Source organism: Gossypium arboreum, chromosome 2 (assembly GCF_025698485.1).
Source record: "Gossypium arboreum isolate Shixiya-1 chromosome 2, ASM2569848v2, whole genome shotgun sequence".
NCBI lineage: Eukaryota > Viridiplantae > Streptophyta > Magnoliopsida > Malvales > Malvaceae > Gossypium > Gossypium arboreum.
This window is the reverse complement of record NC_069071.1, coordinates 47,253,132-47,274,141: the sequence shown is the minus strand read 5'-3', so window position 1 is coordinate 47,274,141 and position 21,010 is coordinate 47,253,132. Positions and strand designations below refer to the sequence as shown.

General features: G+C 39.9%; 1 long non-coding RNA gene across 1 annotated transcript; it reads left to right on the top strand.

Moving 5' to 3' along the window:
* Positions 1 to 773: 773 nt before the first annotated feature.
* Positions 774 to 2,766, top strand: LOC128285442 (uncharacterized). Its single transcript, XR_008275921.1, has 2 exons — positions 774 to 807; positions 2,488 to 2,766. It is a non-coding gene; the product is annotated as an uncharacterized LOC128285442 (long non-coding RNA).
* The last annotated feature ends 18,244 nt before the right edge of the window (positions 2,767 to 21,010 follow it).

The window sequence follows — 21,010 nt, the reverse complement described above, 5'->3', positions numbered from 1 at the left end:
GTCGGGGATAGATTGATGTTTTAAGGTTTAATAGAGTTTAAGCTAGTAAATACTTAATTTTTCGTATTTATATGTGAAAGAGATGAACTTGAAATTTTTGAATTTACATGAATAAATCTTTTGGTTTGTCTTAGTATTAAATTGAAGGGAATGCCGTAGGTGCTTGAATGTACTAACTAGATATTGTTTTATATACATCTCTCAATAGGTTCGGCCGTGTGCATGAATTTAGGGGATTAAACCTTGAATGATGTTATGTATAGGTTTCGGCTATGAATCTTTGTGTTTAATTTCTTTATGTGTTGATGCTCAAATTGAAAAAGGGATTTAGGATGTATATATATATATATATATATATTGCCGAATGTATGCTTGAAGGATTGGTTAAGTACATTGTTGTTAAATGCTTGTTGATTTGTATAATTGTTGCCTAGCTACTAAATGAACTTAGGATATTATGGATAAGTTCAAGAGTGGCAAAATTGAAATGAAGTTTGCTTCTGTCGAATGTGCATATAAGTAAGTGGAGTTATGTTATAATAGAACTAAGTGTGGCTAGTAAAGCCTATTTAGTTTTCTTGCTATGTTTGACCATAAATATGATACATATTGAAATCTATTGTTTTAGATATAGATTAAATGATATGTGATTGCCAAATGTGATTGTTAAGTGAATAATATTAGTTAAGTACTTATGCAAATCTATTGTTTTACTTAAGCTTAAGAGCAAAGAGGATCAAAGTCGGATAGGGGAAAAGAGGAAGTAAACGAATAGCCGTGGATATCTAGTCGTCGACCACTTTCGAGGTAAGTTTTAAGTGATTAAACGTTGAGTAAATTCAATCATAATAGAACATAATGAGTTGATTTAATAAGATATGATGTGGCCATGATATGTTTTAAACTCAAATGGTAAGTTCATAAGTGTTTGGACTTGGAAATTTAAGAGCAAATTGTAATAATTTGCTTAGGACAGCAGCAGTAACGTGATTTTAGAAAATCACCATAAATTGTTGGTGTGGAATTATAGGCTGAATAAAATATGTAATCAAAGCTTAATTAGTCTAGTTCCTTATAAAAGAGGCCGTGTGAGCAAAGAAATTTCCTATAAAGAGATATTTAAAGTTGTGTGAGACGGTGTCAGAATGACTCCGAAATCCCCTGTTCTGTTTTTATAAAATCGTTATAATTTACACAAAAATGGTTATAAGGTAAAATTTATATGCTTAGACTCCTTAATGAGTCTAGTTTCAAATGAAATTGAATATAACACATTTTGAATTCTTTACAATGAGAAATCTGATTCGTAGTGAGGAGTGGTCAGATTAGTTGAATAGTGAAACAGCGGAAAACTTTAAGAAAAATCTGGTATTGATTGGCCACACCTAAAATTCTGAAAATTTTATGGATGAAAGATACATGAGTCTACATTCAGATAAAATTAACGGCAATTGATTTTGAGTTTTGTAGCTCCAGTTATAAACAATTTAGTGACTGTTGCTCAGGAAAACTGCTTGTAGTGAATATGTGATTTTGTTGTAAACTTTGATGAAACTATTTGAGTTGCTTATAAGCTATTGCTGAAATTGATGTACAAGAAAAATATGAAATATGTATGAGATATATATATGTGATAAGGCCTAATGGCCGATGTGATGAATGTGAAAGTGTATATATGTGACAAGGCCTAATGGCCCATGTGATGAATGTGAAAGTGCATATATGTGATAAGGCCGAATGGCCAATGTGATGAATGTGAAAGTGTATATATGTGATAAGGCCGAGTGGCCAATGTGATGGATGTGAAAGTGTATAAATGTGATAAGTCCCGAAGGGCATTTGTGTCAGTACTATATCCGGGTTAAAACCCCGCAGGCTTTATGCGAGAATATTATCCTGATTAATGTCCGTAAGCTCCATGCTCGTACTATATCCGAGCTTAAAAACCCGATGACTACGTGTGGAGATTATGTCCGAGTAAGACCCGATGACCACGGGTGGAGATTTTGTCCGGGTCAGCCCCGAACTAAAGGTTTCGCTGAAGATTCGAGTAAAGCGTAAGATTATACGACTTCACAGTAACAATTGGTAATAAATACATTCAATGCGTTAAGTTGGTTAGGTATGTATTTTGAGATTATATTTAAGCTTGATTTGGACTAAATCACAAGGTCGTTATATGATGCATATGTGAGTAAAGTAATAAGACTGTTCTATGATTATTGTGCATTTGGTCGATGTGGAAAGTTATGTGAAAATATGTAATGTACCTATGTTTACAAGAGATCACTATCAAGTGAGAATTTATCTGCCTATTATATATGATGAGATGTGCATATTCGGTAAAGGGATGGTATGCCCGAAGGAAGAGTGAAATAAAAATACGAACAAATATGTTATAATTTGGTTGTTATCTGTTGACACTGCTTAAAACTTACTAAGCATTGTAATGCTTACTCCGTTTACTTTGTTTCCTCTGTTTTATAGATCTCATTTGGAAGCTACAGGCTCGGGGATCGTCAGCAACTAGTCACACTATCACTATCCACTGTTTGGTACTGCTATGTTTTGGATTATCTTATGGCATGTATAGAATAGACTAGTAGTGGGAGGATATTTTGGTTAATGTATATAAGCCATGCGAAAATGGCTTTAAGTATACTTTGATCATAGCATTATAATCATTTTGTATGTCGTCCGTCGAGAGGTATGGAAATGTTGGTAACGGTTAGTCATGGGAATGGTTATTCATGATCACTTTTGGTATATGTATGACAAACTCTAGTTGATCCATGGAGGATCATGAGATAGGTAAAGTTTACCTTAAAAAAAATTGATGCCGGCAGCAGCAGTGATGTGAATGTGAAAAATCTCTAAAAATAGTAGGAATGGAACTAAATAGTGAATAAATTATTTAAACGAACCTTGACGAGTCTATTTTCATAGGAAAGTAACGAAACCATCATATGGACAGTATGTTAAGAGATATTTAAGTCTTCGTGAGACAGGGCCAGAACGGTTTCTGGAGTCCCTTTTCTGACTTTTGAAATTCATTATAAATTAACCAGAGACATTTAGAAGTCATGCCATATATTTATAGATTCCTTTTTGAGTCTAGTTTCTATAGAAACAAATGGAATCAGTATTGAAGCCCTGTACAGGGAGATATCTGAATCGTAATGCATGAAGGTCAGTGTAGTCGCACCCTGTAACAGGGGAGACTGTAACTAATAAACTGTACTAATTGGCCCAACCAAAAATCCTAGAAAAAAATCTGTAGATGGGCATATGAGTCTAGTTTCAGGAAAAAAATTACAAAACTGATTTTCGAGTTTTGGAACTCAAGATATGATTTTTAAAGTGACAGTGACGCAGTTAGCCAACTGCCTGGAAATATTTAAAATAGACTGTGAAAGCAAGTGATTTAAGTCTGCAAACCCCTCGTGTCCGACTCCGGCAACGGTCTCGGGTACGGGGTGTTACACGACTTCTGAACCTCAAACAATCGTCATCATTAATTTGAAACTCTGATTCCATATTCGGAACACATTCAGCCCGTTTTGTAGCCAATTCATCATCGACTTTCTGGGCTTCACGAATTTGATGAATCAATAATGGTTTGGCCTTTAATTCTGCCACTAACACATTGTCGGATAGAACAGACAAGTGTACATTCATCGCTCGTAAAGCAACAGTGATTTACGACTTAAGGCATCCGCAACCACATTAGCCTTTCCCGGGTGATAGTCAATGACAAGCTCATAATCTTTTAACAACTCGAGCCAACGTCTTTGTCGCAGATTCAAGTCTCTTTGAGTCATCAAATATTTGAGACTTTTGTGATCCGAATATACATGGCACTTCTCACCATATAAGTAGTGTCGCCATATTTTCAAAGCGAATATGATGGCAGCTAGTTTGAGATCATGGGTCGGACAATTTTTCTCATGTGGCTTTAATTGTCTCGACGCATAGGCCACAACTCGACCTTCTTGTATCAATACGCAACCCAACCCAAGTAGGGATGCATCACTATAAATGACGAACTCCTTGCCTGATTCGGGCTGCACTAGTACTGGAGCTTCTGTCAAGTGAGTTTTCAATTGTTTGAAACTTTTCTGACACTTTTCTGTCCATTCAAACTTAACATCCTTCTGAAGTAGTTTCGTCATTGGTGTGGCTATCATCGAGAAACCTTTCACAAACCGTCGGTAGTAACCGGCAAGTCCCAAAAAGCTCCGAACCTCAGTAATATTTCTCGGAGGCTTCCAGTTAAGTATGGCCGAAATTTTGCTTGGGTTAACTCGAATACCCGATGCAGATACCATATGACCCAAGAAGCTAACCTCTCTTAACCAGAACTCACACTTACTGAACTTAGCATATAACTGCTTATCCCGTAAAATTTGCAACACTAATCCCAGGTGTTCAGCATGACCGGTTTCATTTCTTGTAACACCCCGAACCCGAGACCATTGCCGGTGTCGGACACGAGGGGTTAACAAGCCAAGTTCACATGGTTTGCCCACCAATTTGACATTTCCAGTCAGGCTGGAAGACTGCATCACCGTCGCCTTAAAAATCATATCTCGAGTTTCAAAACTCGGAAACTGGTTTCGTAAATTTTCCCTGAATTTAGACTCATATATCCATCCATGGATTTATTTCTAGAATTTTGGATGGGCCAATTGGTACAGTTTATTAGTTAAAGTCACCCATGTTACAGGGATCGACTGCTCTGACCTTCGCGCGGTATAACTTGAATATCTCTCTGTACAGGGCTTTAATGCTGGTGTCGTTTGTTTCTAATGAAACTAGACTCAAAATGGAATCTGTACATATAAGGTATGTCGCATAATTCTTTCTGGATAATTTATAGTAAATTTTAAAGTTGCGACAGGGAACCCAGAAACCGTTCTGGCCCTGTCTCACAATAGCATTAATATCTCTTAACATGTAACTCCTATGACCATTTCGTTTCTTCCATATGAAAATAGACTCATCAAGGTTAATTTACATAGCTTATTCACTATTTAATTCCATTTCTACGAATTTTGGTGATTTTTCACATTCACGTCACTGCAGCTGGCAGCATCTGTTTTAAGGTAGGTCTTACCTATTTGGTAGTCTCCATGAACCAACTAGTCTTTGCCATACATAGGTTCATATATGATCATTTTAACCATGCCAATGGCTGATCATATGACCAACATTCCCATTTCCAAGCCATAGCCACATCATGACACCAAATATATACATACAAACCACAATTATTCTAAGTTCATGTTCCCTTTTCGAGCCATTTTCGCATGGCCGTACATACTTACATCACCACATATTTAACAAACAAGGGTAGTCCTATACATGCCATTTCAAGTTCAACCAAGAATTTATACCAAAATGGGGGCTTGATAGTGTGGATGACTTCGACTTCAACGATCCCGAATCCGATTGCTATCGAGCGAAATCTAGAAAACTGAGAGCCAAAGCAGCGGAGTAAGCATTTTTATGCTTAGTAAGTCTCAAGGAATATAATCAACTCTAATTACAGCAATACATTCACATAGTTAAATGCATCATTTCATTAATGCGCATTCACATAATCATACTTACTTTACCATCCCAACTCTTATGTTCATACACAAATAACGGCTTCATTAAGGCCGATAACTCGCTCCATCATAGGAGCGGATATTCATCGCTCTTACTCCTAGCGCAAAAGCACACACCGCACTTACCTTATCATTGGGAAATTTCACAAGTGCATTAGCTGAAATTTTCCAGCAAGCTCATAATTTTCAAATCACATACCTTCGGAGTTCATCCGGATGTCGGTACTCGTTCAATCGCCTTCGGGACATAGCCCGGTTATGGTAACCCGCACCAAGGCCAACGGGACTTTAACCGGATATCACGATTTGCACAAATGCCTTCGGGTCTTAGCCCGGATTTAACAACTTGCACGAATGCCTTCGGGTCTTAGCCCGGATATAGCTACTAGCACAATTGCCTTGGTCTTAACCGGATATAAATTTCAGCATAATTGTCTTGGGGCTTAGCCCGGATATCATTCAATTTCTCATGCACACATACATCAATAATCATTGGACATACATATTTCATTTTCAGTTACTAAGGCTCAAACACAATTATAATCATTAGCATATTCGCCTTGGGACTTAGCCCGGTGGAATTCAAATACTCATACACACATGATCAATAATCATACACATCCATGTTTCATCTTACATAATTCAAGTAAGATCACTTCTTGAGGACTTACCTCGGATGTTGTCGAACGGCTTTTTCGCTATTCGATCACCTTTTCCTTCCCTTGTCCAATTGTGGCCCTCTTAGCTCTTGAGCTAATTCAAACAAATTCAATTTATTAAAACCTCATTGTGCTTGCTTATGGCCGAATATGACAAGGATTTTAAATGGTCATATGGCCACTCTTTAGCTTGAATACACAATGGTCATGCACATTTTATACTACATCAAGCAATTCAATACAATTTATTTGAGCATCAAGGAAATGCTAAGGCCTTCAATAGGCTACCCAAGGCCGAATATTCATGTACATGTTGAGGCCAATTATGCACTTAATACCTCACAAAAACAGCATGCATTTTACTAGTTAATGCTTTGCATATTGTGGCTCAAAACTTATAATATAGCATCAAGCACTTATATGTGTGCTAGGCGAATTGTGCTTGAAATTTCACAATTATTCTTCAACATCTTCTTCTTTAAACCAACTTATTCATCACTTACTTCATAGCCAAAACATCATGTGCAAACATATATATACAATATGAGCATGGCCGAATTTTCAAGGTGTCCATAGCCATCCAAAATACAAATTTTAACTAACATGCAAGAAGCATGAACCATGCTCATGAATGGCCGAATATGACAATCATGCTCCTTTTCAACTTCAATCATGATAAATCAAAAGAAGGCTCAAATCTTGCTCAAGAGTAGACAATCCATCATTGCATGCATCATCATCAAGCTTCACACTTAGCATGCAATGGCTTTATCACCATAACAACTTTGGCCAAATACCATTTCCATGGCTTAACAAAGATTTGAGCCATGGCTAACATGCACATCAAGTTAGCAACCAAAACATGCATGAAACTCCTAACACAACCTCATACATACCTTAATCTTGATGCAAACTTGGCCAAATCTCCTTCTAGATCTCTTCCAAACCAAGCATGAAGCAAAAATCCTCCTTCTTCCTTAGTTTTGGCTCAAAGAAAGGATGAACAAAATTTTTTTTCTTTCCTTCTCTACAACTCACGGCAATGGGGGGGGATTACCACACTCACACACATTTTTTTTTCATTTTTTATCACCCATACACCTTTGTTTATTATTTCACCCTAATGCACCAACAAAACATGTTTCATGACATGTTTAGCCCATCCTCCCTTGTCATGGCCGGCCACCACCTATAAAAGGGGGAATTTGACATGCAAGTCCATTATTTTGCATGCATGCTTTAATTAGTCATCACACATTTCCTATCATACTTTCAAAGTTCATTACTAAGTCCTTTCTTGTGGAATTCACCCTTATAACACTAAATCAATCATCATAAAATGTCATACATGAGCACACACATATTATAGGCATCAAAATAAATTTTAATTATTTTTATGCCTCGGTTTTGTGGTCCCGAGACCACCTTCCGACTAGGGTCAATTTTGGGCTGTCACAACTCTCCCCACTTAAGAAATTTTCGTCCCGAAAATCTTACCGATAAATAGGTTTGGATATCGCTCTTTCATAGAGTTCTCGGTCTCCCAAGTAGCTTATTCTATCCCGTGCTTGAGCCATAACACTTTTACTAGCGGAACCCGCTTGTTTCACAACTCTTTCACTTCTCGTGATAGGATACGAATCGGTTCTTCCTCATAACTCATATTAGCTTGAATTTCAATTTCTGATGGACTAATCACGTGCGATGGATCGGATCTATAGCGTCGAAGCATCGAAACGTGAAAGACATCGTGAACCTTTTCGAGTTCAGGGGGCAAAGTCAAACGATATGCCACCGGATCGACTCGCCGGATATCTCATATGGCCCAACAAACCTCGGCTCAACTTGCCCTTACGGCCGAATCGAGTATCTTTTTCCAAGGCGATACCTTGAGGAACACTTTATCACCCACGATACTCGATATTCTTACGCTTCAGATCCGCGTCGACTTCGACGATCGGAGGTTATCTTGAGACTTTCACGGATTACTTTCACTTCTGCTCAGCATCCCTAATCAAATCCACCCGAAAATCTTGCTTTCACCGAGCTCACCCAAAACAATGGTGTACGGCATTTACGGCCGTACAAGGCCTCGTAGGGTGCCATTTTAATACTTGATTGAAAGTCGTTGTTGTAAGCGAATTCAATCAACGGCAAATACCGTTCCCATGAACCACTAAACTCGAGGACGCAACATCTTAACATATCCTCAAGTATCTGAATTATCCGCCGGATTGACCATCGGTTTGAGGTGAAAGGCGGTCTGAAATGCAACTTGGTACCCAAAGCTTCTTGCAACTTTTTCCAAAATCGCGAGGTAAATCTCGGATCTCTATCCGACACGATGGAAATAGGCACCCCATGTAATCTCACAATCGAGAAACGTACAATTCCGCTAATTTGTCCATTGAAAAATCCGTGCGTCGCGGGGACAAAGTGGGCCGACTTAGTCAATCGATCTACCACGACCCAAACCGCATCCTTCTTACTTGCGACAATGGCGGTCCGGATACAAAGTCCATTGTGACTCGATCCCATTTCCACTCGGGTATTGTGATTGGTGAAGTAATCTCAAGGCACCGATGTTCCGCTTTCACTTGTTGACATATTAAACATCTTGAAACAAAGTCGAGATGTCTCGCTTCATACCATGCCACCAAAACCGACGTTTCAAATCATTGTACATCTTCGTACTCCGGGTGGATTGCCATTCGGCTACAATGGGCTTCATTCAGAATTATCGAAATGAGTTCCGAATTCTTTGGGACACACCGATGACTTTTGAACCTCAAACAATCGTCATCGTCGATTTGAAACTCCGAGTCCTTGTTCGAACACACGCAGCCCGCTTTTGCAACCAACTCGTCGTCGACTTTCGAGCTTCTCGAATTTGGTGTGTCAATAATGGTTTGGCTTTCAATTCAGCCACTAACACACCGTCGGATCGGACGGACAAGTGCACATTCATCGCTCGTAAAGTGAATAACGATTTACGACTCAAGGCATCCGCAACCATATTCGCCTTTCCCGGGTGATAGTCAATGATCACTCATAATCCTTTAACAAACTCGAGCCAACGTCTTTGTCGCAGATTTAAGTCTCTTTGGGTCATCAAATATTTGAGACTTTTGTGATCCGAGTATACATGGCACCTTTCACCAAATAAGTAATGTCGCCAAATCTTTAAAGGCGAATACGATGGCGGCCACTCGAGATCATGAGTCGGATAATTTTTCTCATGTGGCTTTAATTGCCTCGGCGCGACAGGCCACAACTCGACCTTCTTGCATTAATACGCAACCTAACCCAAGTAGAGAGGCGTCGCTATAGATGACAAACTCCTTGCCGGACTCGGGTTGCACTAGAATTGGGGCTTCATCAAATAAGTTTTCATTGATCGAAACCTTTTGGCATTTCTCATCCATTCGAACTTAACGTCCTTTTGGAGTAAGCCGTCATCGGCGTGGCTATCGTTGAGAAGCCTTTACAAATCGTCGGTAATAACCTAAGCAAGCCCCAAAAGCTCGAACCTCGGTAATATTTCTGAGGCTTCCAATTAAGTATGGCTGAAATTTTATTCGGTCGACTCGAATACCCGATCTGAATACCACATGACCCAAGAAGCTAACCTCTCTTAACCGAACTCACACTTGCTGAACTTAGCATATAATTGCTTGTCCCGTAAAATTTGCAAGACTAACCGTAGGTGTTCAAAGATGTTCGGTCTCATTTCTTGAATAGACCAAGATGTCATCAATGAACACGACTACGAATCGATCCAAATATGGTCTAAAGATCCGATTCATTAAATCCATAAATACCGCAGGGCATTAGTGAGCCCAAACGGCATCACTAGGAACTCATAGTGACCATATCTCGCTCAAGGCGGTCTTGGGCACGTCCGAATCTCGGATTCGCAATTGATAGTAGCCCGATCTCAAATCTATTTTCGAGAACACCGAGGCTCCTTCAGTTGATCGAACAAGTCGTCAATACGTGGCAACGGATATTTGTTCTTTATCGTCGCTTTATTAAGTCGACGATAGTCGATGCACACCGCATGGTTCCATCCTTCTTTTCACGAACAACACCGGCGCACCCTAAGGCGAAAAACTCGGCGAGCAAAACCTCTATCCACCAATTCTTGCAATCGAGCTTCCAACTCCTTTAATTCCGTTGGTGCCATACGATACGGAGCTATCGAAATTGGAGTGGTACCGGTACCAATTCGATGCCAAATTCTATTTCCGAACAGTGGTAAACCCGGCAATTCTTCGAGGAAAACATCCGGTATTCACAAACCATGGGCACAGATTCGGGTTTCTTTTCGATTCCTTGTCATCGAAAGCACGTCGCGCTGTGCGCTTCGCACTCTTTTCTTACATATTTTCGGGCCAACATTGCTGATATTACGGTGGCAACCCTTTAAGTCCGTAGACTTAACCCGAATTATCTCGTTATTCGCACCTCAAATCGATAGTCTTGCTTTTGCAATTTACGACCGCATCGTGCATGGTCAACCCATCCAAACCAAGAATAACGTCAATTCATCGAACGGCAAAAGCATCAAGTCCGCGGAAACAAGAACCTCGGAACACTAGGAGACTTTTCTTGCACACTTTGTTGACAAGCACGTAATGACCCAAGGGTTTGACACCGAATTACAAACTCGATGAGACTCAATAGGCAAAGTCTTCTTGGATGCTAAGGTTTCACATATATAAGATTGAGTAGAACCGGGGTCAATCAACGCAATCACTTTAGTATTGAAAAGGGTGAAAGCACCGTAATGACATCCGGAGAGGCATCCTCGGCGTGCGCGTATGGCATAAGTCCTCGCAGAGCACGAGCCTCGGATCGATGGTAGCATCTCTAGATCCTCTCGACCGCCATCGACATTGCCCATATTTCTAGGTGGCCTACCTCGGCGATGGTAGCACCCGAGTTTCCACTCGACTCACATTCTTCAAGCTTCCTCGGGCAATCCTTCCTAAAGTGGTCGGCCGATCCACACTTATAGCGGGGAGTGATCACGAAACCAACAGCTCCCGAATGCCATTTGCCACAATGTTGACACTCCGCCTCTCTCGGCGATCATTTCCACCACTGGCGATCGAAGTGACTCGTGTGGTCACAGGGGTCGATCGCGTCCTCGTCTAAAAGCCCCAAGCGCCTCTAGACCGGTTCACATCATCTCGAAATCTCTTGATTGCTGTTGAAGAGACTTTCCGAGGACCTCTTCGAATTCTCCGGTTCCCACATCACTTTTTGTTTCTCCTTTCTAAGCTCTTCGACTTTACAAGCTTGCTCAACAAGTACTACGATCTCTCGATTTCGAGAATGCCAACGAACATCCTTATATCATCATTCAGCCCATCCTCGAAGCATTTACACATAATAGCTTGGACGAAATGCATTCTCGCGTGTATCGGCTAAGCCTCACAAATTTTCGTTCATAGTCGGTAACCGACATAGAACCTTGCTTAAGATCAAGAAATTCCCAAGTCACTTGCTCTCTAGGTACCACGAAGTCGAGTACTCCACCAATAGTAGGTGGAATCACGTAGCAAGGAGATGGTACACTTTAAGCATTCATCGGTGTACAAGATAGCTCATCGAGCACCGGATAGTGTTGTCCAACCGAAATTCAGCTCGTTCGGCATCATCATCATCCGTAGCTTTAAATTCAGTGGCCCCATGTTTTCGAATCCTATCGATCGGGGCTTACTTGACCTTATTTGGTCGATTCTGGAGGTATTGTAGGTGCGGGGTTGCATTTGTCGGGAATGGAGGTCGTGGGACAGCCGTGTTAGTTCGAATGTATTGATTAAACCATTCGTTCATCACACTATAAAAGGCTTGCCTAGCCTCATCATTCGGATTGCTGGCCATAGGTTGAGAGTCCGGCGCTGTCCCTTGTGCGGAGCAGCGCCACACTCTCCACATCATCAGCTATTGCTCGGTTGGGATCGGGACCCATTGCTATAAACAAACTCAAAGTCAAATTGTCAGAAATCACCACACTATCGATTCATCATTTAATGGCATGTATAGCTAGACCCCAAACACCTCACGGTAGTCCTAGAATCGACTAAACCGTGGCTCTGATACCATAAAATTGTAACACCCCGAACCCGAGACCATTGCCGGTGTCGGACACGAGGGGTTAACAAGCCAAGTTCACATGGTTTGCCCACCAATTTGACATTTCCAGTCAGGCTGGAAGACTGCATCACCGTCGCCTTAAAAATCATATCTCGAGTTTCAAAACTCGGAAACTGGTTTCGTAAATTTTCCCTGAATTTAGACTCATATATCCATCCATGGATTTATTTCTAGAATTTTTGGATGGGCCAATTGGTACAGTTTATTAGTTAAAGTCACCCATGTTACAGGGATCGACTGCTCTGACCTTCGCGCGGTATAACTTGAATATCTCTCTGTACAGGGCTTTAATGCTGGTGTCGTTTGTTTCTAATGAAACTAGACTCAAAATGGAATCTGTACATATAAGGTATGTCGCATAATTCTTTCTGGATAATTTATAGTAAATTTTTAAAGTTGCGACAGGGAACCCAGAAACCGTTCTGGCCCTGTCTCACAATAGCATTAATATCTCTTAACATGTAACTCCTATGACCATTTCGTTTCTTCCATATGAAAATAGACTCATCAAGGTTAATTTACATAGCTTATTCACTATTTAATTCCATTTATACGAATTTTGGTGATTTTTCACATTCACGTCACTGCAGCTGGCAGCATCTGTTTTAAGGTAGGTCTTACCTATTTGGTAGTCTCCATGAACCAACTAGTCTTTGCCATACATAGGTTCATATATGATCATTTTAACCATGCCAATGGCTGATCATATGACCAACATTCCCATTTCCAAGCCATAGCCACATCATGACACCAAATATATACATACAAACCACAATTATTCTAAGTTCATGTTCCTTTTGAGCCATTTTCGCATGGCCGTACATACTTACATCACCACATATTTAACAAACAAGGGTAGTCCTATACATGCCATTTCAAGTTCAACCAAGAATTTATACCAAAATGGGGGCTTGATAGTGTGGATGACTTCGACTTCAACGATCCCGAATCCGATTGCTATCGGCGAAATCTAGAAAACGAGAGCCAAAGCAATGGAGTAAGCATTTTTATGCTTAGTAAGTCTCAAGGAATATAATCAACTCTAATTACAGCAATACATTCACATAGTTAAATGCATCATTTCATTAATGCGCATTCACATAATCATACTTACTTTACCATCCCAACTCTTATGTTCATACACAAATAACGGCTTCATTAAGGCCGATAACTCGCTCCATCATAGGAGCGGATATTCATACGCTCTACTCCTAGCGCAAAGCACACACCGCACTTACCTTATCATTGGGAAATTTCACAAGTGCATTAGCTGAAATTTTCCAGCAAGCTCATAATTTTCAAATCACATACCTTCGAGTTCATCCGGATGTCGGTACTCGTTCAATCGCCTTGGGACATAGCCCGGTTATGGTAACCCGCACCAAGGCCAACGGGACTTTAACCGGATATCACGATTTGCACAAATGCCTTGGTCTTAGCCCGGATTTAACAACTTGCACGAATGCCTTGGTCTTAGCCGGATATAGCTACTAGCACAATTGCCTTGGGTCTTAACCCGGATATAAATTTCAGCATAATTGTCTTGAGGCTTAGCCGGATATCATTCAATTTCTCATGCACACATACATCAATAATCATTGGACATACATATTTCATTTTCGTTACTAAGGCTCAAACACAATTATAATCATTAGCATATTCGCCTTGGGACTTAGCCGGGTGGAATTCAAATACTCATACACACATGATCAATAATCATACACATCCATGTTTCATCTTACATAATTCAAGTAAGATCACTTCTTGAGGACTTACCTCGGATGTTGTCGAACGGCTTTTTCGGCTATTCGATCACCTTTTCCTTCCCCTTGTCCAATTGTGGCCCTCTTAGCTCTTGAGCTAATTCAAACAAATTCAATTTATTAAAACCTCATTGTGCTTGCTTATGGCGAATATGACAAGGATTTTAAATGGTCATATGGCCACTCTTTAGCTTGAATACACAATGGTCATGCACATTTTATACTACATCAAGCAATTCAATACAATTTATTTGAGCATCAAGGAAATGCTAAGGCCTTCAATAGGCTACCCAAGGCCGAATATTCATGTACATGTTGAGGCCAATTATGCACTTAATACCTCACAAAAACAGCATGCATTTTACTAGTTAATGCTTTGCATATTGTGGCTCAAAACTTATAATATAGCATCAAGCACTTATATGTGTGCTAGGCGAATTGTGCTTGAAATTTCACAATTATTCTTCAACATCTTCTTCTTTAAACCAACTTATTCATCACTTACTTCATAGCCAAAACATCATGTGCAAACATATATATACAATATGAGCATGGCGAATTTTCAAGGTGTCCATAGCCATCCAAAATACAAATTTTAACTAACATGCAAGAAGCATGAACCATGCTCATGAATGGCGAATATGACAATCATGCTCCTTTTCAACTTCAATCATGATAAATCAAAAGAAGGCTCAAATCTTGCTCAAGAGTAGACAATCCATCATTGCATGCATCATCATCAAGCTTCACACTTAGCATGCAATGGCTTTATCACCATAACAACTTTGGCCAAATACCATTTCCATGGCTTAACAAAGATTTGAGCCATGGCTAACATGCACATCAAGTTAGCAACCAAAACATGCATGAAACTCCTAACACAACCTCATACATACCTTAATCTTGATGCAAACTTGGCCAAATCTCCTTCTAGATCTCTTCCAAACCAAGCATGAAGCAAAAATCCTCCTTCTTCCTTAGTTTTGGCTCAAAGAAAGGATGAACAAAATTTTTTTCTTTCCTTCTCTACAACTCACGGCAATGGGGGATTACCACACTCACACACATTTTTTTTCATTTTTTATCACCCATACACCTTTGTTTATTATTTCACCCTAATGCACCAACAAAACATGTTTCATGACATGTTTAGCCCATCCTCCTTGTCATGGCCGGCCACCACCTATAAAGGGGAATTTGACATGCAAGTCCATTATTTTGCATGCATGCTTTAATTAGTCATCACACATTTCCTATCATACTTTCAAAGTTCATTACTAAGTCCTTTCTTGTGGAATTCACCCTTATAACACTAAATCAATCATCATAAAATGTCATACATGAGCACACACATTATAGGCATCAAAATAAATTTTAATTATTTTTATGCCTCGGTTTTGTGGTCCCGAGACCACCTTCCGACTAGGGTCAATTTTGGGCTGTCACATTTCTCAAATAAACCAAAATATCATCGATAAACACGACTACAAACCGATCCAAATACAGTCTGAAGATCTGATTCATCAAATCCATAAATACCGCAGGGGCATTAGTGAGCCCAAACGGCATCACTAAGAACTCATAGTGACCGTATCTCATTCGAAAGCGGTTTTGGGTATATCCGAATCTCGAATTATGAATCGGTAATAACCCGATCTCAAATCTATCTTTGAAAACACCGAGGCTCCTTTAGTTGATCAAACAAATCGTCAATACGTGGCATCGGATATTTATTCTTTATTGTCACCTTATTCAGCTGACGATAGTCGATGCACAACCTCATGGTTCCGTTTCACAAACAATACTGGTGCACCCCAAGGTGAGAAACTTGGTCGAGCGAAACCTCTATCCGTCAATTCTTGCAACTGAGCTTTCAACTCTTTTAACTCGGTTGGTGCCATACGATACGGAGCTATCGAAATCGGCGTAGTCCCAGGTACAAGCTCAATACCAAACTCTACCTCCCGAACAGGTGGTAAACCCGGTAATTCCTCGAGAAAAACATCCGAGTATTCACAAACCACCGGCACAGATTCAGGTTTCTTTTCTAACTCTTTGTCATCAAGTACATACGCAAGGTATGCTTCGCACCCCTTTCTTACATATTTCTGGGCCAACGTTGATGATATTACAGCTGGCAACCCCTTTAAGTCCGTAGACTCAACTCGGATTATCTCGTTATTTGCGCACCTCAAATCAATAGTCTTGCTTTTGCAATTCACAACTGCATCATGCACGGTCAACCAATCTAAACTGAGGATAACATTAAATTCATCAAATGGCAAAAGCATCAAGTCCGTCGGAAAACAGGAACCTCGAATTACTAGGGGACATTTCTTACACACTTTGTCGACAAGCACGTAATGACCCAAGGATTTGACACCGAATTATGAACTCGAGAGACTCAATAGGTAAAGTCTTCTTTGGATGCTAAGGTTTCACATATATAAGAATGAGTAGAACCGGGGTCAATCAAAGCAATCACATTAGTATCAAAGAGAGTAAAAGTACGGTAATAACATCCGGCGAGGAAGCATCCTCGCGTGCGCGTATAGCGTAAGCTCTAGCAGGAGCACGAGCCTCAGATCTGGTGGTAGCATCTCTAGATCCTCTCTGACCGCCACTAGCATTGCTCGTATTCCTAGATGGTCTACCCCGAGCAGTAGTAGCACCGAGCTTCCCACTCTAATTTACGTTGTGTTCGAAAATCTCGGCAATCTCTAATAAAGTGGTCACCGACCAAGCACTTGTAACAGAGCGGTCATGGAACCTACAACTCCCGAGTGCCATTTACCACAATCTCGACACTCAGCTCGTCTCGACGGTCATTTCCAACACTGGCGACCGAAGTGACTCGTGCACTCACAGGGGGTCGATCACGGTCTCGTCTAGAAAAACCCGAAGTGTCTCTAGATCGGCCCAAATCATCTCTAAAATTTTTCGATGTTTGTTGAAAGGGCCTCCCCGAAGACCTTTTACAAAACTCCTTTGCTCCCATATCAGCTTTTCTTTTCTCCATACTGAGCTCCTCGGCTTTGCAAGCTCGCTCGACAAGTACTACAAATTCTCGGATTTCCAAGATGCCAACATACAGCTTTATATCATCATTTAGTCCATCCTCGAAACATTTACACATTACGGCTTTTGAGGAAATGCATTCTCGTGTGTATCGGCTAAGCCTCACAAATTTTCGTTCATAGTCGGTAACCGACATGGAACCTTGTTTGAGTTCAAGAAATTCCTTCCGTTTTTGGTCAATGAATCTCTGACTGATATACTTCTTTCGAAACTCGGTTTGGAAGAACTCCCAAGTTACTTGCTCTCTAGGCACAACAGAAGTCAACGTATTCCACCAATAGTAGGTAGAATCACGTAGCAAGGAGATAATACACTTTAGGCACTCATCGGGTGTGCAAGATAGCTCATCGAGTACCCGGATAGTGTTGTCCAACCAAAATTCAGCTTGCTTTCGGCATCATCGCTGTCATGACTTTAAATTCATAGCCCGTGTTTTCGGATTCATCAATCTGGGGTTTATTTGACCTCATTCGGTCAGTTTTCGAAGGTATCGTAGGTGCGGGGGTTGTGTTTGTCGGGAATGGAGGTTGTGGAACAGCCGTATTAGTCCGAATGTATTGGTTGAACCAATCATTCATCACGCTATAAAAAGCTTGTCTAGCTTCATCATTCGGATTACTAGCAATAGGTTGAGAGTCCGCGGCCCTGCCTTGTGTGCGGGAGCAGGCGCTACACTCTCAAGATCATCAACTACCGCTCGGTCGGGATCGGGATCCATTACTATAAGTAAACACATTTGCAAATGTCAGAAATCACCACACTATCAAATAATCACATAATGGCATGTATAGCTAGACCCAAACGTATTACGGTAGTCCTAGAATCGACTAAACCGTAGCTCTGATACCAATTTAATTGTAGCACCCCGTACCTGAGACCGTTTCCGGAGTCGGACACGAGGGGTTTGCAGACTTAAATCACTTATTTGCACAGTCTATTTTAAATTTCCAGACGAGCTGGCTAACTGCGTCACTATCACCTTAAAAATCATATCTCAAGTTCCAAAACTCGAAAACCAGTTCCATAAATTTTTCCTGAAACTAGACTCATATTTCCATCTAAAAATTGTTTTCTAGAATTTTTGGTCTAACCAATTAGTACAGTTTATTAGTTAAAGTCTCCCCTGTTTCAGGGTTCGACTACACTAACCTTTGCGCATTACGACTTGGATATCTCCCGGTACAGGGCTTCAATACTGATGCCGTTTGTTTCTATAGAAACTAGTCTCGAAAAGGAATCTATACATATATGGCATTGCTTCTAATTATCTCTGGTTAATTTATAATGAATTTCCAAAGTCGGAACAGGGAATCCAAAAACCATTCTGGCCCTGTTTTGCAAAAACTTAAATATCTCATAATATACTGTTCATATGATTGTTTCGTTACTTTCCTATGAAAATAGATTCATCAAGGTTCGATTACATAATTTATTAACTATTTAATTCTATTCCTACTATTTTTAGTGATTTTTCAGATTCACATCACTGCTACTATCAGCATCTATTTTTAAGGTAGACTTTACCTATTACATAGTTTCCATGATTCAACTAGCCCTTTAGCATATATAGCACAAAATATGATCATGATTAACCATTCCAATGGCTAGTCGTTCCCAAACATTTCCATACCTCTTAACAAACATCATACAAGATGATTATAATACTAAGTAAGCTATTTTCGCATGGCTATCCAAATTTATACAAAACCAAAAGGTCCATGACCAACAACAAAACGGGTAGTCCTATACATGCCATTTCAAAGTTCAACCAAAAGTGTACCAAAGGGGGCTTTGATAGTGTGGGCGACTTCGAATTCAATAATCCCGAGTCTGATAGCTGACGAACCAAAATCTATAAAACAGAGATTCAAAGAACGGAGTAAGCATTTAATGCTTAGTAAGTTTGAGCCATAAAATTAGACACAACTAAAGTGTAGCATTCATATGGCTAAACAGATAATTTCATATGCACAAATTCTCAATATCATACTTACTTCACATTACCAACCCTTATATTCATACACAAAAGATCAACTTAGCCAAAGGCGGTAGCTCATTTATCGATGACGAATACTAATTGTAAGGATCAACTAAATCAATGCATATCTGAGACATACCTCATTGCTTTGGGATTTTACGAGCATATTAATTGAAACTATTACAGCAAGGTCGCTCATTCCCAAGCCAAGTACCTTCGGGATTTAACCGGATATAGCTACTCGCTCAATGCCTTCGGGACATAGCCCGGATATAGTAACTCGCACCAATGCCTTCGGGACTTAGCCCGGATATAGTAACTCGCACAAATGCCTTCGGGACTTAGCCCGGATATAGTAGCTCGCACAAATGCCTTCGGGACTTAGCCTAGAACTAGTCACTAGAGCAAATGCCTTCGGGACTTAGCCCGGTTATCATCCAAATATTCATGCACATATCAATAAATCATGACACATCTATATTTCATTTTCATAATTAGAGTTCAAACACAAGTCACGTATTAAGCAATCCCATTTTCGGCTCGCTAGCCACATACAAACAGCATGGTTTAGTTTGCTTTATGACACGATCTCTATGTACATACGGCTACCCGTCATACGCATAGACTAATTTACTCAACCTATAATTAACAGTAGAATCATCATATCACCGTATATTTGTTATGTTCATACGTCATGACTTAATCAAATCGTAAACTAAGTCTCGTTACTCGAAACTTACCTCGGATGTTGTCGAACAATTTCGGCGGCTATTCGATCACTTTTTCCTTTCCCTTATCCAACTTTGGTCCTCTAAGCTCTTGACCTAATTCAAACAAATTTAACTTATTAAAGTCTCATTATGCTAGCTTATGGCCGAATATGACAAGGAGTTTGATAGGTCATATGGCCACTTTTTGCTCAAATACAAAATGGTCATACGCATTTTTAATCACATTGAGTAATTTAATACAATTAATCTAACATTTCCTCATGTGCACCTTTATGACCGAAAACACACATCATTAACCTAATATCAATTACTAAGCACTTTAGCAATTTCTCCTTGAGCCGATTATCCAAGTCAAGATAGATTCATCATCATGCTTACCTATAACCGAACACATGCAACACAAATCCATCTATTCATTCATGCGTGCATCTTATTCAAGCATGTATATCTACAACCAATTCATCATATAAATGACTATGAATTTACTCAAACAATCTCAATACCACACATGGTGCTCAAGCCCTTTTCAATTTCAAAACTCGCTAGTACAACTATATACACTAGTAAATCAAACACTAACAATTGTACTTCACCTTACTACCATTTCTCATCCAAATAACATGAACAACAACCATATTTCTCTTCTACTTCCTACCATGGCGAATGCATCAAAACACCATACCATTTCAATTTTGGTCATGGTTAAACAAAGAACTTAATGTCTAACTCAAAAATGCTAAAAAGAAAATTCAAATGTCATCAATCCACCCTCACATGTATCCTTACAAAGCTTCACTTTGAGCATGCAAATGACATCAACACCAATCCACCTTAGCGAATATCATCTCCATGACATAGCAAAGATTTGAACCATGGGCTAGGTAGAACTCAAGCTAACAACTAAAAGCATGCATGAATCTCATGGAACAACATCAACATACCTTAACCTAGATACAAGTATGGCCGAACCTCTTCCTAATCCTCTTCCAAGCCGAACATGAAACAAGAGAGCACCTTCCTTCTT